Source organism: Heterocephalus glaber, unplaced genomic scaffold (genome assembly GCF_053883595.1).
Source record: "Heterocephalus glaber isolate CG9 unplaced genomic scaffold, H.glaber_assembly_v1.0 deba00001572, whole genome shotgun sequence".
Lineage (NCBI taxonomy): Eukaryota > Metazoa > Chordata > Mammalia > Rodentia > Bathyergidae > Heterocephalus > Heterocephalus glaber.
The window spans coordinates 13058545-13080021 of NW_028258357.1; the positions used below are offsets into that span (position 1 = coordinate 13058545).

Consider the following 21477-nt stretch of genomic DNA (forward strand, 5'->3'; position numbering starts at 1 on the left):
GACTCCTGCTGTAGAAGAGCTTCCTAGGCAATTAGTTTCCTGGGATTCTTATCACTATGCTCCATCCAGACACTTAAAGGACACTGCAGCTATCGCCTAAGGGGGCCTGGCTAATGCTCCTGCTGACAGTAGATCTTGGCATCATCTACATGATGCTGGTTTTACCAGCATGCAAAATGCTTCCACTCAGATTTCAATGCAAGGCCTGAGAGGCCAGGCAAGGAGGCCCTGAGAGGCCAGTGCATGAGCTTGTGGGAACGAAGTTGAAGATACAATAGAGACCCCAGGAATGTGGAATATTTGCCAAGAAAACTGCAGGCCATGAATGGAGCTATCTCAAGAGAGAAGTCATATAGGCTGCAACCAGCAAGACTACAAGGGTGGGGACACCTAAACCCTCTGTAACTCACATCTCACAGTCCTGTGCCCTGGATGATGGATATGGAATTACAGGACTTAATGTTTGTCCTGCTGGGTTTCAGTCTTGCTTTGATCTAATTCTCTTCTAGTCCACAATGCTTCCCTTTTGGAAAAGGAATGTTGCGCTCACTTTGGCAGCACATCTACTAAAACTGGAACAGGAATGTTTACCCTGTGCCACTGTCCCTTGGAATTACAGAACTTTTTTTTTTTTTTTTAAACAGAGGTTCACAGTTAAGTGCCTTGCATCTCAGAAAGAGATTCTGACTTAGACTTTTGAAAAAATGCTGGAACTACTGAGACTTTGGGGAAGGAATTATTGCATTTCTGGTTGTATGCAGGACAGAAGAATCATCTTAGGCAAAATTATGAACTTGTCTTTATCTACGAACTTGTCTTTGTCTTTAAATTATGATATTGTCTTTATCTGGATATTAATTCTGGTTTAAGGAAATGTTTATTGACAAGGGTGGGATGTGACAGAGAGGGTGCAGTGTCAACTGGATTGGCATTGGGACCTGCTGGGGTGTTGGTGGAGCACACCTATGGGTGTGTCTGGGAAGCACGTCCTTGGAGTCTGTCTGGTCCCTCACTCCTTCCTTCCTCTCTGAAACTGTTCTCCCCTCCTCTGCTTCCCAACCACCACAGTCTGAAAGTCTTTGCTCTGCCTTGCCATTCCAATAATGTTCCTGCCTTGGAGCCTGCTGATTCCCCTGAAACCATGAGCTAAATTAAACCGCTCCTCATTTAAATTGAGGATGCCAGGTATTGCGTCCAACAACAGGAAAGCTAACTAATACAGATAATATGACACTAAATATTTCAATCTTGACCAAACTTATAATTAAGAAAATAATTGACAGTGATTTTTCATGAAGGATTTACTATGTTTACTAAACTATGCTAAATACTAGGAAACATAAAGAAAAGTTAATGATTTAATTTTTGTAATCACTTTTGAATATTATTTTTAAATAAGCTATTTAAATTATTTTTAAATAAGATAAAAATCTTTTTTAAACATTTTTCTTTCTTAGCATCATAAAATCACACTCACCTCCCAACTTTGATCCTTCCTGTTCTCTTGTGCCCTTTCCCACACTCACCATGTGAAGTTTCTGGCCCATTGTTTCATCTCTATAAAAAAAAGTCAAACTGCCTCTCTTATAGCTTCATTTATTACTTCTAACTGAATGATACAAAATTTATACCCTAGTTCCTAACCTGTCTCCAAGCTTATAACTCTAGCTCTATTCATATGTCCTGGCTTCATCGGAAGCTCAATGACAGGGGTCAATGACATGCCACACCAAAATATGGTACCTTGGCAATTAAGAAAAGAGTAGAAGCAAGGTCTTTCTGACTTCCTCCTACAAGTCTCCCTTGAAACATTCTCAACTGATAAAAGAATTATCTGACCTTCTTCTGAAGTAAATCTTAAGACCCACATTCCCAAGGGATCCCTCTCACATCACCAGGAAAGGAATGACAATAGTGAGATGCCAAGAAGATTCAGAGCATATTTGTCATATTTCCATTGCTGGGACAAAGTGTCTAACATACACAATTTTTTTATCTTGGCCCAAGGTTTCAGAGGTTTCAGTTAATGGGTGGCTGGCTACAAGGCACATACAGCATGAGGAAGAGCATGGCAAAGGGAAACTGCTCACATCAAGGCAGTCAGAAAGGGAAAACAGGAGAACCAGAGACGGGAAGGGGCCAAGAACAGAATACATCCTTCCAGCTCTCTCCTCCAGCCCCGTGACCCAGCTCCTCCAACGAGGTCACACCTCCAAGCAGTCAGCACCCATGACCTAACCACCTTCCAAAGCCCCACCTCTGAACATACAACGTCTTGGAGAGGTATTTTTTCCAAATCACAACACTGCACAGAAACAGGCCTTGCTAAGTCCACCCAGTATTGTAATTGGATATTCTACCCTTTTGTCTGCCAGTCATACTTCCATATGACAGTATAAAAATACATGGGTTTCCATGTTTCTTTAGGCCTGCATTTCTGAAGGCTCCCATATTGCATAAAACTTGTTGCCAAACAAATCTGTATGCTTTTCTCATTACAAGTACTCAGCCATAAACCTTGGATGGATGAGGCAAAAATATTACTTTTTCTCCCCTATACATAATAGTTAGCTTCATATTTTTTTATACATGCTGTCTTTTAAAAACTTCATTATTATCTTTCTCTTATTTCTTAGTACACAATTCATCCCCAACTCCTATTTGTAACAAATTATTAATCTTGCTGATTTTCTTCATTTGTTGATTTTAATCATTCTTTTCCATTTTTTGGAGCCATCATGCTATACTGCCAAACCTTAAATATTTTACATAGTTTTAACAGAGCACCCTAGACAGTGTCCCAGATTTTAGTCTTTGCTCATTCCTACACATCCTACAAATACCCACCCATACAAACTTGTTAATCCAACATACTGGAAAGCTGAGGCAGGAGAATTGCAAGTTTGAGCCCAGCCTGGGCAATTTAACTACTTAATTAGACCCTGTCTCAAAATGAAAAAACAAATGAACAAAACAAAACAGCAAGGGACATAGCTCAATGCAAAGGCTCTGGTTCAATTCCCAGTACCACAACACAACAAATTTGGAAAAGAATGAAGTTGGAGGACTTGTACTAGTCACACTCTACCCCATAAATATGTACAACTAGTATGTGTCATTAAAAATATTTTAAATGCTATGTAAGTCAAAATTGTGAAGCATTAATATCAAGACAAAAACAGAGATCCATTATGCCAAAGAGCTTGCAAATATACTCAAATATATAAGATCAGCTGCTTTTTTACAAAAATTTAAAGTAAATTATGTCAAGAAAATTCGGTCTTCTTAAACAACTGGCCTTCCTTATAAAAAACAAAACAAAAAAACACTTCAAGTCCTATCTGCTTACCGTATGATCTGGCCATTATATTTATAGGTATTTGTCCAAGAGAAATAAAAGCATATGTCCATATGAAGGCTTTTATACAAATGTTTATAACAGCTCTAAGACTCAAACACAAGTCCATCAAGATGTGAATGGATAAATTGTGGTACATGTAGACAATTAACCACTACTTAGCAATAAAAAGGACTGCACTAGCATAGTTGAATGTCAAAATAATTACGCAGAGTACAAGAATAAAGACAAGTATAAAAAGTTACATTACATTTACATAAAACTTAAGAAAATGTGAACTCATATTAATGTTTGAAAAAAATCAAGAAATCTAACTCAAAAATACACCTGGAGTGACTAAAGTCTAATATTGTGCAAAGGAGTAATATAAAACATGTAGAGATTAAGTTTTATCCTCCAGAGAGAAAAATTTCATACATATACCAAAGAACAGACTTCCAACTTCCAGCATGATGGAGTAAGGCCAATAAATTCTCTCCATAAAAGCAACCACCAAAACAATCATTTAACCACTATGGAACTCAACTGAAGGATAACAAGAAAGTGAAAATTATTTCTGAACACAACTCAACTCTGGATAAAAATAACATGAGTATGGTATATTTAACCTTGACTATTCCCATCTCCTTGTAGTTCGGCCCATGAAAGAGCTCAGCAAGAGTGAAAGACTGGAAACAACTCTTCACCACCACTGTTTCAGGGTACACTGACAGTTAAAGTGGATCTCCATGGCATGCTAACAGGGAGGGTCAGTGGTTCCTTTAATCTCATATTACAGGCTTCTTCGGGGCAAGCAATAAACTGGTAGACGAGCTAGAGATTGTACAGAATACCAAGAAGTAAGACAGCCTTAAGGAGTTTGATAAACTGTTTACTACCTCAGGTTGAACAAAACCTGCAAGCAAGAATGTGCACCAGAGACTAGGCATGCACAAGCTACCCACACAACAAACAGACCTGAACACAAGCACAGAGGAGATGCAAAAGAGGTCATGGAAAGTAAAAGCCAGAATATACATGAAAATTACCTGTATTTTAAATGCATTCCCTAGCCATTATACAGCACCACCGGCAGAGAACAGATGACATATTGGATTAAGCTGTGTGAACACAACATCTTGCCAATACTTGAACAGGGAGCTATACAGAAACAAGAAACCTGGCTTCACAATCAAGAAATAAGGGCTGGGAGCGCAGCTTGGTGGTAAAGTACTTGCAAAGTATGCATAAGGTCCTTCGGTTCAGTCCCTCACACAACAAATAAATAACAAGAACGGCAGAGACACCAGCAATCACACAAATGTTAGGGAAACAAACTCCACAATTTCAGCACAGAAAACTTACTAAATAAACAGAAAAAAAATGTCAAAGAGTTGTGGAGAATGCCAAAAAATAGTATTAATTCAAAATACTATCTAAGATATCCAGTGTTCAACAAAAACTTACAAGATGTGTTTAAAGAAAAACAAAAAACTATCTTGATGCACCCAAATATTAGGTTAGGGTATGTAAATGTTGGAAAGGAACCATGATAACTATGTTTAAAGAACTAAAGTAAATCATATTTAAAAAATTAAATATTATGACAATGACTCAGTAAATAGAAAATTTCAATCAGAAGAAAGAAATTGACTTAAAAAACAAATTCTGAAGTCAAAAAAGCATCAAAATGAAGGTAACATAATAAACCAATGAGACAATTTACAAGAAATCAATTCCTAGGGCCAGGGATTTAGCTCAGTGGTTCCACTGCCTGCCTCTCAAGCTCAAGGTCCCGAGTTCGATCCCCGGTACCAAAAAAAGAAATCAATTCCTAGAATATGTTACCAAAACTCAAGAATAGAAAATCTGATTAGATCTTTATCAAGAAAATTAAATTAGTAATTTTAAATCTTCCCACAAAGAAAAGCCCTAACCCACACAGCTTCACTGACGAATGTTATCAAATATTTAAAGAAGTAGTAATATTCTTTTGAAAGTTATTTCAGAAAAAGAGAAGGAAACAGTGTGCAATGTCTTCTATCAAAAAGACTTGAGGCCCGACGCAGGCTAGTGGAGACCGGCACAGCGAGCCCGGCTGCCATGCCGGACCCTTACGACAAGGACGTGTACCCTGAACCCCCGCACCGCACACCAGCACCCTCGCCGCAGACGTCGCTACCCAACCCCATCACCTATTTGACCAAGGCCTTCGACCTCCTCGTGGACCGCCCTGTGACCCTCGTGAGAGATTTTATAGAGCAGCAGCATGCCAAGAACAGATACTACTATCACCGGGAGTACCGCAGTGTGCCAGACATTACAGAGTGCAAGGAGAAAGATATACTGGGCATGTTTGAAGCTGAGATGCAATGGAGAAGGGATACATAGTTGATCAACAAATTGTCATTATCATCCAAGAGAGGCTTAAGGCCTGTCAGCAGAGGGAAGGAGAGAGCTACCAGCAGAAGTGTGCCAAGGAGCTTCAGCAGTTGACACAGGTGGCCAAGGCCTACCAGGACTGCTCTAATGACCTGGGAGCCTATTATTCTGCCAGAAAGTGTCTGGCAAAGCAGAAGCAGAGGATGCTGGCAGAGAGAAAAGCCTACCAAGGAGACTGATGCTGCCTGAAGCCTACCCTGAGAGCACCCCTTGACTAATCCTTGTGTTGCTGAAATAAAAGTGGTGTACATCCAAAAAAAAAAAGACTTATCTCTTAAGAACTTTTGAAAATGTGATGATCAGATTGCTGCAATCAACCCTGAGTTCAGAGGACAGCAAGAAAAAAAATGAATCCAAGTTCTGAAAAATGTCTTTGAGCCACTGAATTGACAATCCTAGAACAATCTATCTACAGATTTATGTGTGAGATAATAAAATTTCCTTTCTCTTTTTATTTATTTTTGATGGAGGTTCTAGGTATTGAATGCAGGACCTCATGTCCTGGGCAGGGATCCAACTCAGTAGTGTGCTTGTATAACACAAGTAAGACCCTGGGTTCAACCTCCAGCACCACCAAAAAAAAAAAAGTCCTTAAAAAACTTAAGTGTTGGGCAGGGGAATTAGCTCAGTGGTTCCTGCACCTGCTGCACAAGCACAAGGTCCTGAGTTCAATCCCCGGTACCAAAAAAAAACCAAAAAAACTCAAACCGAAAAAATTAAGTGTTGGCCGGGGATTTAGCTCAGTGGTTTCGCTGCCTGCTGCACAACGCCAAGGACCTGAGTTCGATCCCCAGTACAAAAAAAAGGAAATTAAGTGTTGAAAATTCTGAGGAAGACAAGAATATGTTTATTTCATTATAAAAAATTTGGAATAGCGTCCACACAGAAGGTATCAACAAAAAAGCAGAAATTCTAATGGATTTTTGAATGATAAAAGAATATAATTAGGGTTAGAGAAGGGCAAGAAAAGAGGGGTGTACAGTTCAGAACAGCCTGTAATAGTGGAATGGATGGAAATCAATATTTAAAGAATGTCCACAATGATTGAGGCAGGCGTTACAACTTAGCTTCTGTGATTCTGATTCTTGTGAAAAAAGTATCATTTTATACATGAAGACAATGATAAAAAAAAATTTTTTTTTTTAAACTTCTTTTTTTTTGGTACCAACGATCGAACTCGGGTCCTTGCACTTTCGCGGCAGGCGCCAGAACCACTGAGCTAAATCCCCGGCCCAATGATAAAAAAATTAACCGGTCTGAAAAGCCAAGAAGCTTGTAATTAGCCAAGATTTTAAATTTTGACTCAGAAATCTGATTCTAAAATACATATTCTTTCCTTTGTTTTGCTGTTTAACCAAGACTTTACTCTTCCTTTGTAAGTCAGATCTTTGTAGAAGACATCTTTCTACAGATGAGTTACACTGACAACACTGCATAATAGATGCTTTCTTGAGCACTACTTTTAACCACAAACTAAATGTGACATGCACATTTCCCTTGGCATCCGAGACCTTGATCTACTCTGGTTTTCCTCCTCACTCCCCTCTCTTTCTCCATCTATCCATTACATGCCATTGTTTGCCATTTTCTGGTTGCCACACACTCTCTAGGAATGTCATCAACATCCAGGATCTCAAGTATTACTATTGCTGGTGACTCCTGATGCTGTCGCTCCAACTCCAAGAAACTTCTGTTCCCTACTTTTCCTTGACTCACTCCCTCCAGTCCAGGATGAATACGTCTCTGTACACTATCAAATTACACTCAGTAATTCTAACGACCATTCCTCACAGCATATTCTATTTGCAGTTCTAGTCAGGTGTCCTTCTGTGCATGCCCCAGAATGCATCTTTAGACCATCTATCGTGTTATATTACAAATTATTGTTTACTTTCTCCACTTCTCGCATCAGATAAGGTGCTTGAGATCTTACTCTCAGTCTCCCCAGTGCCTAGCATGGTGCGAGACACATAATAGGCACTCAAAATAATGGCTAAACCCATGAATGAGAAAAATACAAGTTGCTTAAAATTGGAAGCATACAAAAAGTCTTTAGAGATTTTTCAAATGAGCAAACAGTCTAAGAAAGATTAGGTGACTCACCCAGTCAAGTCTTGGTCTCCTGAATCACAATTCTCTTCCCACAAAATCACAGTACCTATTAAATTTTGTTTACTGATCTAAGTTTGAAGAAGTAATAATACAAAAAAGAATACAAAAGTCCATTTCAGCTTCAATCACTCCAGCTCTGGTTACAGAGAACACTGATGTTATTACTTAATAGCTTTTCTGTACAAAACTTTTAGTCAAATCAATCTTTTTATATGTCCTTCACATACACTACAACTCAATATATATTTATCATGCAACTCTGTGAAAAACAATGTGCAGAAAGTTATAATTTGTCAGCGCTCCAAAAAATATACTTAAGAGCATATATTATGCTTTAGGTTTAACAATATCTGAAATATCTGCCTTAAACCAAAATGTAATTTAAATGAGAGAATGAGATTCAATGTGAACACCAGAGATAGGCACTGCAACTTCACCAGGAAACTCCCCATAGTCCAAGGCTACTGTTTTCACTGGTTGCTATGTTATACTGCAATGGTGTTACTGGGCAACAGCCCAGAAGCTGGGTGGCAAGCTCACTCAAGTAACAACTGAACCAAGCCCAGATTTACAAAAAGTACTGTGGCTCAGTTTCATATTTGCTCCTTCAACTAAAGTAACTCTTTGTTTTAAAGCTTTAGATATAGGGTTTCAAGATTATAAAAATTACCTGAAATTTTTAAAGACATACTTTGAGAATGACAAGTGCTTTCCAAAAGGGAATGAAGTTTTACGTTCTTCCTAGCTCTGAATTTTAATCCAAACATAATCTGAAGTCACAACATACAGAAAGCAAATAACATGGCATTTCTTTCTTAGTTTCTTTCATCCTAGATTATAACTCAAATACTAAACTTGACAGTCAGTAATCTCTCCATGATCTAGAGAGCAGTCTTAATAGAAAAAAAATGTACATAATAAACTTCAGTAATTGTTCATTTATGAGAGCAAAATGAAAGTCTTGACATAATTTCATAAATTAAGTCTTGACCTGGTCAAAAAGCAGGATGGGCAGGTGTAAAATAAGAAGATGGGAATGTGGAATGTGAGGAGGGTGAAAGAGGAAAGGGAGAAGACAAAGAGCAGAGATTGATTTTTTTTAAATTAAGATTCTACTTAAGAGTCTACAAGGGAAGAACCAGGAAATGGACCAAACTCCTCGAGGCCACATGGGAATGGTGCCAGGATTCCTGAGGGAGTCCTCACTGCTGGTATTGTCAGGGGAATTTCTCCAATATTCACTTTCTAGGAACAGAACCTCTCCTGATTCAAATGAACCCCCTCTCTTTAAATCAATCCCCCCTCCCTTCTTATGGTTTATTGTTGCCCTTCCTACAAAAGTTACTTCCTCTCTCGATAATGTTCTTATGTCTTATATCATAGAAGGGGTGAAGAAAAAGTAGAAATGTACATTCATCATCTTTATGAAACATTTATTCAGTAACTTCTATTTGGAAAAAACAAAGAATAAAGCTCAGATGGGCTGTCTTACCCTTAAAAGAACTTAAAATCTAGTTAAGAAGGTAAGACAAACGAAAAGATAAAATAATATAGTATAATGTATTAAGTATGACAAATATTTACTACAGGACTTCAGAGGTCAAGGTGGAGTTGAACTTTATAGAAAAGGTATAATTTACATTTTAAGAAAGGGAGAAATTGTGTTAAGGAAGTGAAATGACATCATGACTGATACAGGAGAAAGCACATGGAAGTCTTAGAGGACAAGGACATGTTTTCTATCAAGAAAATAAGCTTGGAAAGGCAAGGTGAGAAGATTTTGAAGAGTTCACCTCAAGCTGAGAAGTTCAGTTAGTGGGACATTACCTAAATACACACACATTACCCAAAAGTGCTACACAGGTTAAATAAGGTAAGAATATTATTTACTGAGCCTAACACATTATATATGACAAAATTAAAATCAAACTCACTCTCTTTAGGTAGAGATAGTACTCAGAAGGAAAAAAAACCTGACAATTCACTAGTTTTTCAGTTAAGATTTCACGCTAAATTTCTTGAACTTCCTGAGATAGAATACTGATTTTTATTTTTTTTTTTAGTACCTGGGATCGAACTCGGGACCTTGCACTTGTGAAGCAGGCGTCGGAACCACTGAGCTAAATCCCTGGCCCTAGAATACTGATTTCTAATTACTAAGGATTTTACCACACAAGTCATTCTTGATTTTCTTCCCTCTCAGTCTTGCCCAATTTCTGAATTATTTCATTACTTCAACATCAGCAGATGAGAGGGTCGAGTATGAGAACTACCTGAAATCTATAGATTTTAGCAATACAGTAGGGCAGTGGTGGTAAACCTATTACATATTACTGTATTTTTCTTTTAAGACAAAAGGTAGTCACGTACGAGCTGTTTTTTCTAAACTAAAATCTCAGTATTCAGGTTTAATTGCAATGTTGGCACTTTGCAATAAATAAGTGAGTTTGGAGCTGCAGTTTGGGCACTTGGTCTCTAAAAGATTCACCATCACTGCAGTAAGGTATGATATAAACTTGAGGTCCCAATTTCCATTACTAATAGTTTGATTTCAAAAAGGTCATTTGTATTACTATGTCTCAACTCATATACACTAACTTGAAAGGTTATTGCATTCAAAAGATAATTTAAAAAGTGCTCTGAAAACTTAACAATTTGCCATACAAATTATATTAGGGGTTCAATGAATGGAGAAAATTGAGGTGACTGGTTAGATGGAGGATTGTAAGAAAATGAAAAAAGGAATTAAGATGTGTTATGTATGTGTGCCAACGCCACACAACGAATGTAAACAGTATGTACTGCAACATGTACTAATAAAAAATTTAAAATTTTTAAAATGGCTTGTAAATAAGCAGTGTTTCAAGTTCCCAAATGCTGTATTGAACTCTAAATAGATATTTCGCTGCTGTTACTTGAAACTATTCCCAAAGATAGTCTGTATACTTCACTTAGAAAAAGAAAATTCTCAAAGAGGAATACCCAGTACACTCTGTCCTAAATAACCAAAATTAGCAACTCCAACCCATATGAAACTCTTTTGAGTGTTCTGTGTAACATTGAAATATAAACCATTCTGACAATTCTAAACAAAACGTGTTTGAAACAAAATCTGAAGACAAAAGGTGAATTATTAACTGTAACCAACAGGCTAAATTCATTAATTTAGAGAATTCTGATCCCAGATAATTGTAGGATAGATACCTTTAATTATGTTCTACTTGAATACTGGAATTGTTTACAGTGGTGTTGCTTGGTAACAGAAGCACTGCTTTAACAATCTACTCAGTTCTAAACCTGCTCCAGTACTTTGTACTCAGTCCGAACATATTAAGAATGTATATATAAAAAAATCAGAACAAGTTTCTCCTTATCCTAGATTGCCTTATTGCTGAGATTTGAAATGGCTCCATCATTGTAAGTAATATGAGGCTTTTAAACTATTTGGCAATGGGCATTTTTAAGACCAAAATGTCTATATAGGATGGTCAAAAGTTGGACAATGAGGATTTACCAAAGTATCCACTCAAGGCCAAAATACACTAACATATTTCAGACGTTATCTCAATAATGACAGCAAACATCACTGCTAAAATTGTCTTCAAAGCTACGGAAAAGCGTAGCACAGCGTTTTCATCACAAATTAAACTGGAGGCGCCATCCATCTAGCCAATTCCTCAACTGGCTAACCAACTCCCAAGTGAATCAAAAACCTGCATTCGGACTTCCACGTGCTCTTCGCTGGCTACAGAACACGCGCTCCGAGGACTCTGGAAGTAAAGGACCAGACGTGGAGGGGATTCAAGGGCAGGTTGCGGGGGCTGGGAGGGAAGATTCCCAAATACCGGCCAGAGACAGCGTCCCCAGAAAGAGAGGCTACGTACCAGACTCACACACACTGTCCCTGCAACGCGCGCGCACAAAACTTGTCAGAGACCGGTGTCCTGGGCGCACTCGCCACCGGGGGACACCTCCACGCTTCCAACCACCTGCAGCCACTCCACTCTGCTCGCGGCGGCATTGGGGCTGCGGGACACGGTCCCCCAGCCGGGGTGTCGCCCAGCCTGCCACGCCTGGCGAGGTCCCGGCGGCCGAGGGCTGCCGAGGGGTAGGAGGGCCGCGCGGGACCCTCGGGCTCGCGGCCCTGAGCGAACTCAGGTATTCTGGAAGAGCTCCGAGGGGGAGCGGACGAAGGGCCCCTCCTCGCCTCCTCGGCCAGTCGACTCTCAGGCTAAGGGGCCAGCCTGGCCTCCCACAAGCTGCTGAGCGCCCCCTCTACCCGCGGCACGCCTACCACCTCCCGCGCCCCGAGAGCTCTGTTCTGACTCTCGGCGGTGCGCGAGACAGGAAGTCCCGCCCTGTGTGACGTCACCGTGCCGCGCGCGCGCGCGCGCGCGCCTCCGGCGGAGCCGTTGGAGGCGGGAGGCGCGCAAACCGCCGCAGGGAGGGTGCTGGCTGCAGTGGGTGCGGCGAGTGCGGGCGGCCTGCTGGAGCCCACAGGGCAATAGCGGCAAGTCCCCCTCTCCAGGAGCCAGAGCGAGAAGGTGTTTGCCGTGCGTCCGCAGGACGCGGCATCTCCTTCCATTTGCCGAGCGTCGCGCGCCCCTTACCCGAAGACTTCGGGATAGTGGTGCCGCCACTTCTGCCCGCATGCCGTCTCCATCTGCGCGGGCCTGTTTTCCAGCTCCCCAGCTCGTCTCCTACCCATGCCCGGGGACATCATTCCTCAGATGGGTAGCTGGCTCAGCTTGTCGTGAGAGAGCCCACAGTCAGGACCGGGGCCCAGGAGGGAATCACTCCTGCGTCAAGTCTCTGGGCCTCGTTGGCCTACTCGACAACATGGTAACTACTTGTCTCCAGGCTGTAGAGGTGGAAGGGCACCAGCTCTGACAATAATATTATTTGTAACCAAAGGAAGAAATATGGAAGGACTCATTCTTTCAGAATAGATGGCAAGAGAAACAGGCACCCTCTCTTCCTCCACATTTGTTCAGTGCCTTAGTTTGTGTTTGGATTTTGATTTTTCACTGTTTAAATCACACCTTATTTTTACTTGCCAAGTTACTATATTCAGGCCCTTTAAAAGAACAAATGAAATGTGATCTCTTGTTGAAAGAAAAGACCATCAGAAAGGATAGTATTACTAGAGGATTTTATAAATGAGATGTGACAGATACATGAACAGAATAGTGTCCAGAAGTAAATTGCTGCTAGTGTGTTTAGTATTAATAATAAGAGCTCACATCTGATAAGCACTTAGGCATCAAGTGGTGGAGCACTTTTTCAAATTATTTACCCTTTCCCAGCTCTGTAATGTAAATACAATTATTTCTATATTGTAAAGTTTCCCAGAGCCATTACTTAAAAATGTTGAAGCCAGACAACTCCAGAAGTCTAAGTAGTAACCAGTAAACTACATTGTAAATCCGTGCTCAGTGAGATCATTGGTGAAATGACTAATCAGTGAAAAGAAACTTTACATCTGTCTCATTTCTCACACCAGAATAAATGCTAGATGACTTACTGGAAGAAACTAAAGGTGGAAGAAAATCAAAGTGAATGTGATAGTATTCTTGAGGTTGCCTAGGATTTTTCCAAGTATGAAACAAGAACTAGAAACTAAAAGGAAAAAAATGGTAAAATTTAACCGCATGAAGATTGTAACTTGCATACAAAGTTGAAAACAATGTGCATCATTTGCAATAAAAAAAAAAGTATTCTTAGTATACAGAGTTCTTAGAAAATCAGTTAAAAACTTAAATGCCCCAAGGGCCAGGGATATAGTTCAGTGCCACTGCAGTTGCCTGGCAAGCCCAAGGTCCTGAGTTCAATCCCCAGTACCAACTAAAAAAAAAAAAATTATTTAAAAAAAAAAGCCGGGCATGGTGCTGCACACCTGTAATCCCAGCACTCTGGAGGCTGAGGCAGGAGGATCACAGCAAGTTTGAGGCCAGCCTGGGCTACATAGTGAGTTCAAGGTCATCCTGAACTACACAGTGAGACCCTGTTTCAAAAAACCAAAAAAAACTTAAATGCCCCAAATAATAAAAACTGGCAAGAGATACCAAACACGCAATTAATAAATGAATAAATGTACAACTTCCAAGCATCTTTTTTGTCTATCATTATTGGTATGAGTGTGGGAATACAATTCCTGTTGTGTAGTGTTGGTCTGAAGATGAAATTGATACCTTCTTGTTTAGCAAAATTTAAAATATGCATTAGTTTTAGCCCCAGAAATCTCATTTCTGAGGCATTAAGGAAAAGAAAAATGAGAGAGTCACAAGAATATTGTTTGCCATGACTTTTTGTTGTTTTTTTGGTTTTTTTGGTACTGGGGATCGAATCGGGACTTTGCGTTTGCAAAGTAGGCAGCGGCACCACTGAGCTAAATCCCCAGCCCTGCCATGACTTTTTAATACAATATGTAAATGCTTTTAGAAATAACAGTAGAACACAAGAAAATTATGATGCCTGCATACAGTGGAATACTCAGCCCATTAAAGACAATGTTTTTAAATTGTATTTATATAAAAATATGTCCATAGAATAATAGGCTGGGTTTTCCCTAAGAAAAAAGCAGCCTACAGATTAGCATGCATAGAACATGTATATGTATATGTATATATAGGTGTGTATATGTGTGTGTGTAGGAAAAGATCTGGAAGAATGTCAAAATCCGAGTTATTTTTGTTTTTTGAAATTTTCTACCTTGTTTGAGGGGTTTTTTCCCCCTTTCTTATGAAGTTTTATTTTTAATTAAAGCTGTGCCAGGAAAAGTAGAGCCAGTTGACTGCAGGCCTTCACAGGTAGGTAACTTGGGGATCTGAGTCTTGGCCTTCTCTTTTGCTCTTAATGTGATTATATTTATCTGTAGATAAGCCAGCTAACTCACGAGTTGGCCATCTTGATTCTCTTAATTGGACTATATCCTTCTTCTTTATGTGTTCTCTGTGTACCTCAAATAATATATGTCATACTGTCATATAATTCCCCCTTTCCACCAATGGATTACTTCCCCTGCTTTATATTAACATCTTTTTCTTGATTCATTATGGTCATCTATTTTTGTGTACAGAAATTTATACTTTAATGAAAATTCTAATGAGATTATATAAATATTAAAGGGATACTGTGAAGAATTTTATGCCAGTAAATTCCACAATTTAAGTGAAATACACAGCTTTCTAGAAAATACAATTATAAAAACTAACATGAGAGCTAGGAGTATAACTCAGTGATAAAGCACTTGGCTAGCATGTGCAAGGGCTTAGATTTGATCCCCAGTACCACCAAAATAAAAATAGAAACAGATGGAAAAAAATCTAAATAACCCAGTATTTAAGAAATTGAATTTGTAAGAAAAAAAAAACCACAAAAGAAATCTAGCCTCAGGTGACTGCATCTATGAATTTTTTCAGACATATAAGAGTGTACCAATCCTACACTATTTCAGATAATAGAGCAGTAAGAAACACCAACTCATTTCATGAGGCCAGCATGATTCTGATATCCAGCTCTTATTAAGAATGTTGTACAAGAAAATTACATACCAGTGTCTCTCATGAACTTCCTGTTACTAAGACAGTACCCAACACCAGCAATTTAAAAGAGCTGAGTATTGTGGTGCACACATGTAATCCCAGCTACTTAGCTGAAATAGAATCAAGGCCAGTCTGGGCAACTTAGACTGTATTGCAAATTTAAAAGATTTAGAGATGCCGCTCCATGTTAACCCTGGGTTCAATTCCCAGTACTGACCAAAAAAAAAAAAAAAAAACACTGTAAGAGGTAAAATTATGAAACTCTTAGAAAAACTATAACCATAAATTTTCATGACCTTGAATTAGGCACTAGTTCTTAGAGGTGGCACTAAAAAGCACAACCAACCAAAGAGGGGGAAAAAATTAATTGCACTTCATCAAAATTAAAATAATAATGTTTCCTTGTCGCGCAGTCGTGCGGCGGCCCACGGGCCTCAGGTTGGGTGGCGGCGGGCCCGGCCCTGTGCGCGGGCGCCCACTTCTGCCTGTACCGCCTGGCTCGCGGCCGGCAGCAGGGCGGGCACGGGCTGCGCTCCTCGCGGTCCGCAGAAGATTTAACCAATGGTTCATACGATGATATCCTAAATGCTGAACAACTTCAGAAACTCCTCTTCCTGCTTGGGAAAAGTTTTCAATTAGCAATAATCGCGCCTCGGATAAACCTCATTGGCTACCATACTGCCACTGTGCAGAGCTCTTCTACCTGCTTGAATCAACCGAGGATCCTGTAATTACTGAAAAAGCTTTGGTCACTCTGGGTAACAGTGCGGCCTTTTCAACCAACCAAGCAATTATTCGTGAATTGGATGGTACTCCAATTGTTGGAAGGAAAATCAACAGTCCAAACCAGAGTATTAAAGAGAAAGCTTTAAATGCACTAAATAACCTGAGTGTGAATGTTGAAAATCAAATCAAGATAAAGATATCCATCAGTCAAGTCTGCGAGGACGTCCTGTCCGGTCCCCTGGACTCTGCTGTGCAGCTGGCTGGGCTGAGACTGCTAACAAACATGACAGTTACCAATGAGCACCAGCACATGCTGAACAGTTTCCTTACAGACCTGTTGCACGTGTTACTGACTGGAAGTGGGACAACCAAGGTTCGAGTTTTGAAGCTGCTTGTGAATTTATCTGAAAATCCAGCCATGACAGAAGGACTTCTCAGTGCCCTGGTGGACTCATCATTCCCTTTCCTTTCTGATGGCCACATGCCACCGGAGAGTATTCACTTAGTTCTTACACTATTTCAGAATATAAATAACTGCACCGTTTAGCTGTTCAGCCTCCTTTCCCTAAAGGTTCCTTGTTTTCCCTATTGTATTGAGAACAATGTGCCCAGAAAAAGAGAGTGTTAGTTTGTTGTGCTGATGTGGACAGGAGAGGAAAGATTGCAGCAATAATACCAAAATTCTGATTGGCTGTCCTATTTTCCAGAGTGATTCAGTCTGCTAGGTAACACACAGAAACCTGCTCTCCACCTTTTTGTAAAGGGATTCTCTCTCAGCAGCTGATTTGGAACTTCACATTTTATCTTTAACACAGTACAGGTTGGGGATCCTAAATATGACATGATGCTGCTTTAGAATTTGAAGCATTTCAGACTTGGGGTTTTTGAATTGAGTAAAATCTATGCAAGTATTCCAAAGTCCAAAAAAACTCTGAAGTGTGAAACACTTCTGGCCCCAGCATTTCAAATAAAGGATACTCAATGTAAAAAAAAAAAAAAAAAAAATTAAAATAATTTGGGCTTCAAAAAACACTTATTAAGAAAGTGATAAGACATCTGCCCTGGATAGGAGAAACTATTTTAGGGATCACGTAAGAGTATAGTGTTCAGAATATATGAAGAACCCTTATAATTCAATAAGAGCCAACTTTAAAATGGACAAAAGAATTGACATCTCCAAGGAAAATACACAAATGACAGTCATTGTGTGAAAAGATGTTCAGCATGATTCATCATTGGGGAAATGCAAATCAAAATCACAATGAGATACTGCTTTACTATGTTATTTGTAATTGAAAGACAGTTACAAGTGTTCACACTGGAGAAATTGGAATCCTCATAACCTAGTGGTAAGAATGTAAAGGGATGCAGCTGCTTTGGGAATAGTTTAGCAGTTCCCTGAGAGATTACACACATGGTTGCCATATGATCCCAAAATTCCATACCTAGATATATACTCATATGAACTGGAAACATACTAACTCAAAAATCTATACACAGATGTTCATAACTGCAGTATTGATGACAACCAAAAAGTAGAACAAGTACAAATACCCATCAACCAACAAATGAATAAACAAAATGTGGTATAGCCATACAATGAAATATTACTCAGCATTAAAAGGAAGAAAGTATGCTACATTAATGAAACTTAAACATATTATATTCTAAGTGAAAGCCACATATGATATGGTTCCATTTATATGACATGTCCAAAATAAGCAAATCCATAGGGAAAGAGTTGATTGGTGATGGTTAAGGGTTGTAGATTGCGGCAATAGATAGTGACTTCTAATAAGTGGGTTTATATTTGGAGTGATTAAAACATTCTGGAACTGTATAGTGTTGATGGTTGTGTGACACTGAGAATATACTAAAAGTCACTGAATTATACATAAATTATACTAAATTTTATAATATGAAAACAAAAATTTTTGGAGAAAAACTATTCACAAACAACATGATTGTACACATACAAAAGCCTATAGAATATATAAAACTATTAGAATAAGTTAATTTAGCAAGTCATAGGATACAGGGTCAATAAACGAAATATATGTATTAGTAAGGACACTCAGGAAGCAAAATTGTAAACAACTCTGCATTGGTGTCCACAAAAATAACAAGGCCAGGAATAAACTTAAGGATGTGTGAGAACACTACATTGAAAAACCACAAAACATAGCTGAAGGAAATTTTAAAAGACTGAAATGGACAAATATATTTATAAATGGGAAAATAGTATTTAAGCTGTCTGTTCTTGAATTGATTTGTAGATCCAACCCAGTTACTACTGAAAGAAAAAAGCCAGCAGCCTTTTGTTTATTGAATACATAGACAAAATAATTCTAAAATGTATATGAAAATACAAAGGACGTAGAATAGCCACAACAGCCTTTAGGAAGAACAAATAAGAAACTGACCAATTTCAAAGCTTCTAAAAAGGTATGTTAATCAACCAGACACGGTGCCACAAGCCTGTAATACCAGCACGCAAGGAGCCTCAGGGAGGATCTCAAGTTTCAGCCCAGCCTGAGCAACTTAGCACGACACTATCTCAAAATAAAAAAGGGCTAGGAATGTAGCTCAGTATCAAGGCCTTGAGTTCAATCCCCAGTACATCAAAAATTTTGAAGGGATAAAAAAGTTAATATAGGACCGGGGATTAAGCTCAGTGGTTCCGCCGCCTGCCCCACAAGCGCAAGGACCCGAGTTCTATCCCCAGTACCAAAAAAAAAAAAAGTGTTTCTATCTCTCCGCAAATGATATGATCTTATGTAGAAAACCCTGAAGATTCCACAAAACTAAGAATGGGTAAGTGAATTCAGCAAAGTAGCAAAATACAAAGTAAACACACAAAAACCAATTGCACTTCTATACAGCAATAAATAATTTGAAAAAGAAATTCCAAAAACAATTTCATTGGGCTAGTGATGTAGATCACTAGTAGAACACTGGCCTAGCCTGGACAAAGCCCTGGATTTGACCCCCAACATTGAAAAAAAAGTTCTAGCGGGGTATTTAGCTCAGTGGTGCCGCTGCCTGCTTCGCAAGTGCAAGGTCCGGAGTTCAATCCCTGGTACCAAAAAAAAAAGAAGAAAAGGAAAAAATTCCATTTATAACAGCATGAAGAAAAAAAATGAAATACTTAGGAGTTATTCAAGTAAGTGAAAAACTGTTACAATGTGAACTAAAAAACATTGCCAAAAGAAATTCTAGTAGACCTAAATAGTTCCCAATTTGATTAACATAATTTTTTTTTTTTACTTTAAAATGTCATGAGAGTGATGCACATTCAGGAGAAATTGTACTTCAGGTTTTGAATTTTGGCACTCAGGAGGCCGAAGCAGGAGAATCCCCATGAGTTCAAGGCCAGCATGGGCTACATAGTGAATTCAAGGACAGCCTGAACTGCATAGCGAGACCTTGTCTCAAAAAACCAAAAAAGTTTTGAATTTTGATCTTTTGCTAGGATAGCAATATGTGGTACGATACTGGACAGGGACCACAAGCCACAGTTCCCAGTCAGTCATGTGATCGTGATGGTAAACAACTGATACTTCAGTGTACTATGTGGGGTGCATTTTTTTAAACATTGTGTTTTTGTTCCTGTCTTATCTACAAAGTGTGTATTATGGCTCCTGCTTCTGATAAGCAGAGGAAAGGCCAGGTGTGGTGGTACACACCTGTAATCCCAGCACTCTGGGAGTCCGAGGCAGGAGGATCATAAGTTCAAGCCTAACCTGGGTGACTTAGTGAGACCCTGTCTCAAAATAAAGAGGAGGGGGGGAGGGGAAGGGGAGGAAGAGGAGGAAGAGGAGGCAGGGAGGAGAGGAAGAAGAAGAGAAAGAAGAGGAAAAATATAAAAAGCTGGAGATGTAGCTCTGTGTAAGATCCCTGGGTTCAATCTACAGTACTGAAAAAAAAATGGAGTGGGGGGAGACAATTATACCACTTGACGTGACACTCAGAATAATTAATTGTCCAGCACTGAATGGAAAAAAGCCAGTAGTGGCCATTGCACGTGAATTGGCTTTTGTCATTGATGATCTCAACCATCAAGAAGTGAATGAGTGGTGCAGTGAAATCATCAGCATGAGTTAAATCCACCATCATCATAAAGAAAAGAGCTGGGCCTACTGATGATGTGGAAAAATTACTTGTCACATGGATGGAAGACCAGACACAAAAGTGTATGCCGCTTAGCTGGTTGATGATCCAGGGTAAGGCAAAAAGTTCTTTTTATATACTACAAGAGTGTGCCCATGATCTTACATACCTGAAAATGTAGCAAGTTATGAGTGACTCCAGCTCTTCACAAGATGTCATAAATTTCATATTGTGGGGGTCAACAGTGAAGCAGCAACTGCCAATGGTAAAAGCTCCAAATCTTTTAAGGAATTGCTGCATAGGATAACTGTGGATGAAAAGTATTTGCCAGGGTAAATATTTAATGTCAGTGAATCAAGTCTATTCTGGAAGTATATGCTGCACCATGCATACATTCATCAAGAGTCCAAGACAATGCCAGGATTCAAGACCTTCAAAACCGTATACTGCTGGGGCTGGGGATTTAGCTCAGTGGTTTTGCCACCTGCTGCGCAAGCACAAGGACCTGAGTTCAATCCCCGGTACCAAAAAAAAAAAAAAAACAGAAACAAAACCATATACTGCTGCTTTGGGGTGAAATTTTTGAAGGATGCAAATGCAAGCCTTTTCTAATCTGCCACTTCCCATTTATTGTCACCACAAGAAAGTCTGGGATGACATCAGCATTGTCTGAAGCCTGGTTTTTGAACTGTTATATTCACAGGGAAGAGAATATTATAGGCAAAACAGAAACCCGTATTCAAGATTATCCTGATTTTATACAATGCTCTAGGGCTTCACATTGGGCATATGTATCCTGATGTAGAGGTTCTGTATTTGCCACTAAACACAATTGCATTTGTTCAACCAATGGTCCAAGACACAATAGCTATGTTCAAAGCATACTATTTTTGCCAGATGTTTTCACAGACTACTGAAGCAACTGAATCTGACTGAATACTCCAAGAGTTTTAGAAAGGTTTTTAATATTCTAAATGCCATCCAGTACATTACTACAGGATGGAATTAAGTCAGCAATGCATGAGTGGCATTTAGAAAAAAGTTTTGAAGATGTGAACATATTCAAGGCATTAACAAAGAGTCTGCTGTTGATAACAGAGTAAGTGATAGTGCTTATGAAACAACTATAATTTGACACTAGTGAAGAGGAAATTCATGGGCCTGTTGGCATTAAGTTGAAGAAATTTCCAATGAGCAACTGATCAA

The 21477-nt window shown here is 39.2% G+C and overlaps 1 protein-coding gene, 1 long non-coding RNA gene and 3 pseudogenes across 3 annotated transcripts in view; 3 read left to right on the plus strand and 2 right to left on the minus strand.

The window, feature by feature from the left end:
• The window catches only part of Cep83 (centrosomal protein 83), a 140644-nt gene extending 128399 nt beyond the window's left edge, over window positions 1-12245 (minus strand). Inside the window, exon 1 of one of the 2 annotated variants that reach the window (XM_087192805.1) lies at window positions 11776-12245. The gene's annotated coding sequence lies outside the window, so the exon portion shown is untranslated. Of the gene's footprint in view, window positions 1-7882; window positions 11756-11775 lie in introns of those variants that run through there. The other variant, XM_021258466.2, reaches the window with a different exon arrangement.
• Window positions 5434-6043, plus strand: LOC101711761 (NADH dehydrogenase [ubiquinone] 1 beta subcomplex subunit 10 pseudogene; annotated as a pseudogene).
• Window positions 12246-12299: 54 nt separating the features above from the next.
• The window catches only part of LOC110349197 (uncharacterized), a 36254-nt gene continuing 27076 nt past the window's right edge, over window positions 12300-21477 (plus strand). Inside the window, exons 1-2 of the long non-coding RNA XR_015443636.1 lie at window positions 12300-12733; window positions 14657-14700. This is a non-coding gene — a long non-coding RNA (uncharacterized LOC110349197). The remainder of the gene's footprint in view (window positions 12734-14656; window positions 14701-21477) is intronic.
• Window positions 15831-19934, plus strand: LOC101711388 (armadillo repeat-containing protein 10 pseudogene; annotated as a pseudogene).
• LOC147823579 (U4 spliceosomal RNA) lies at window positions 16002-16131 on the minus strand (annotated as a pseudogene).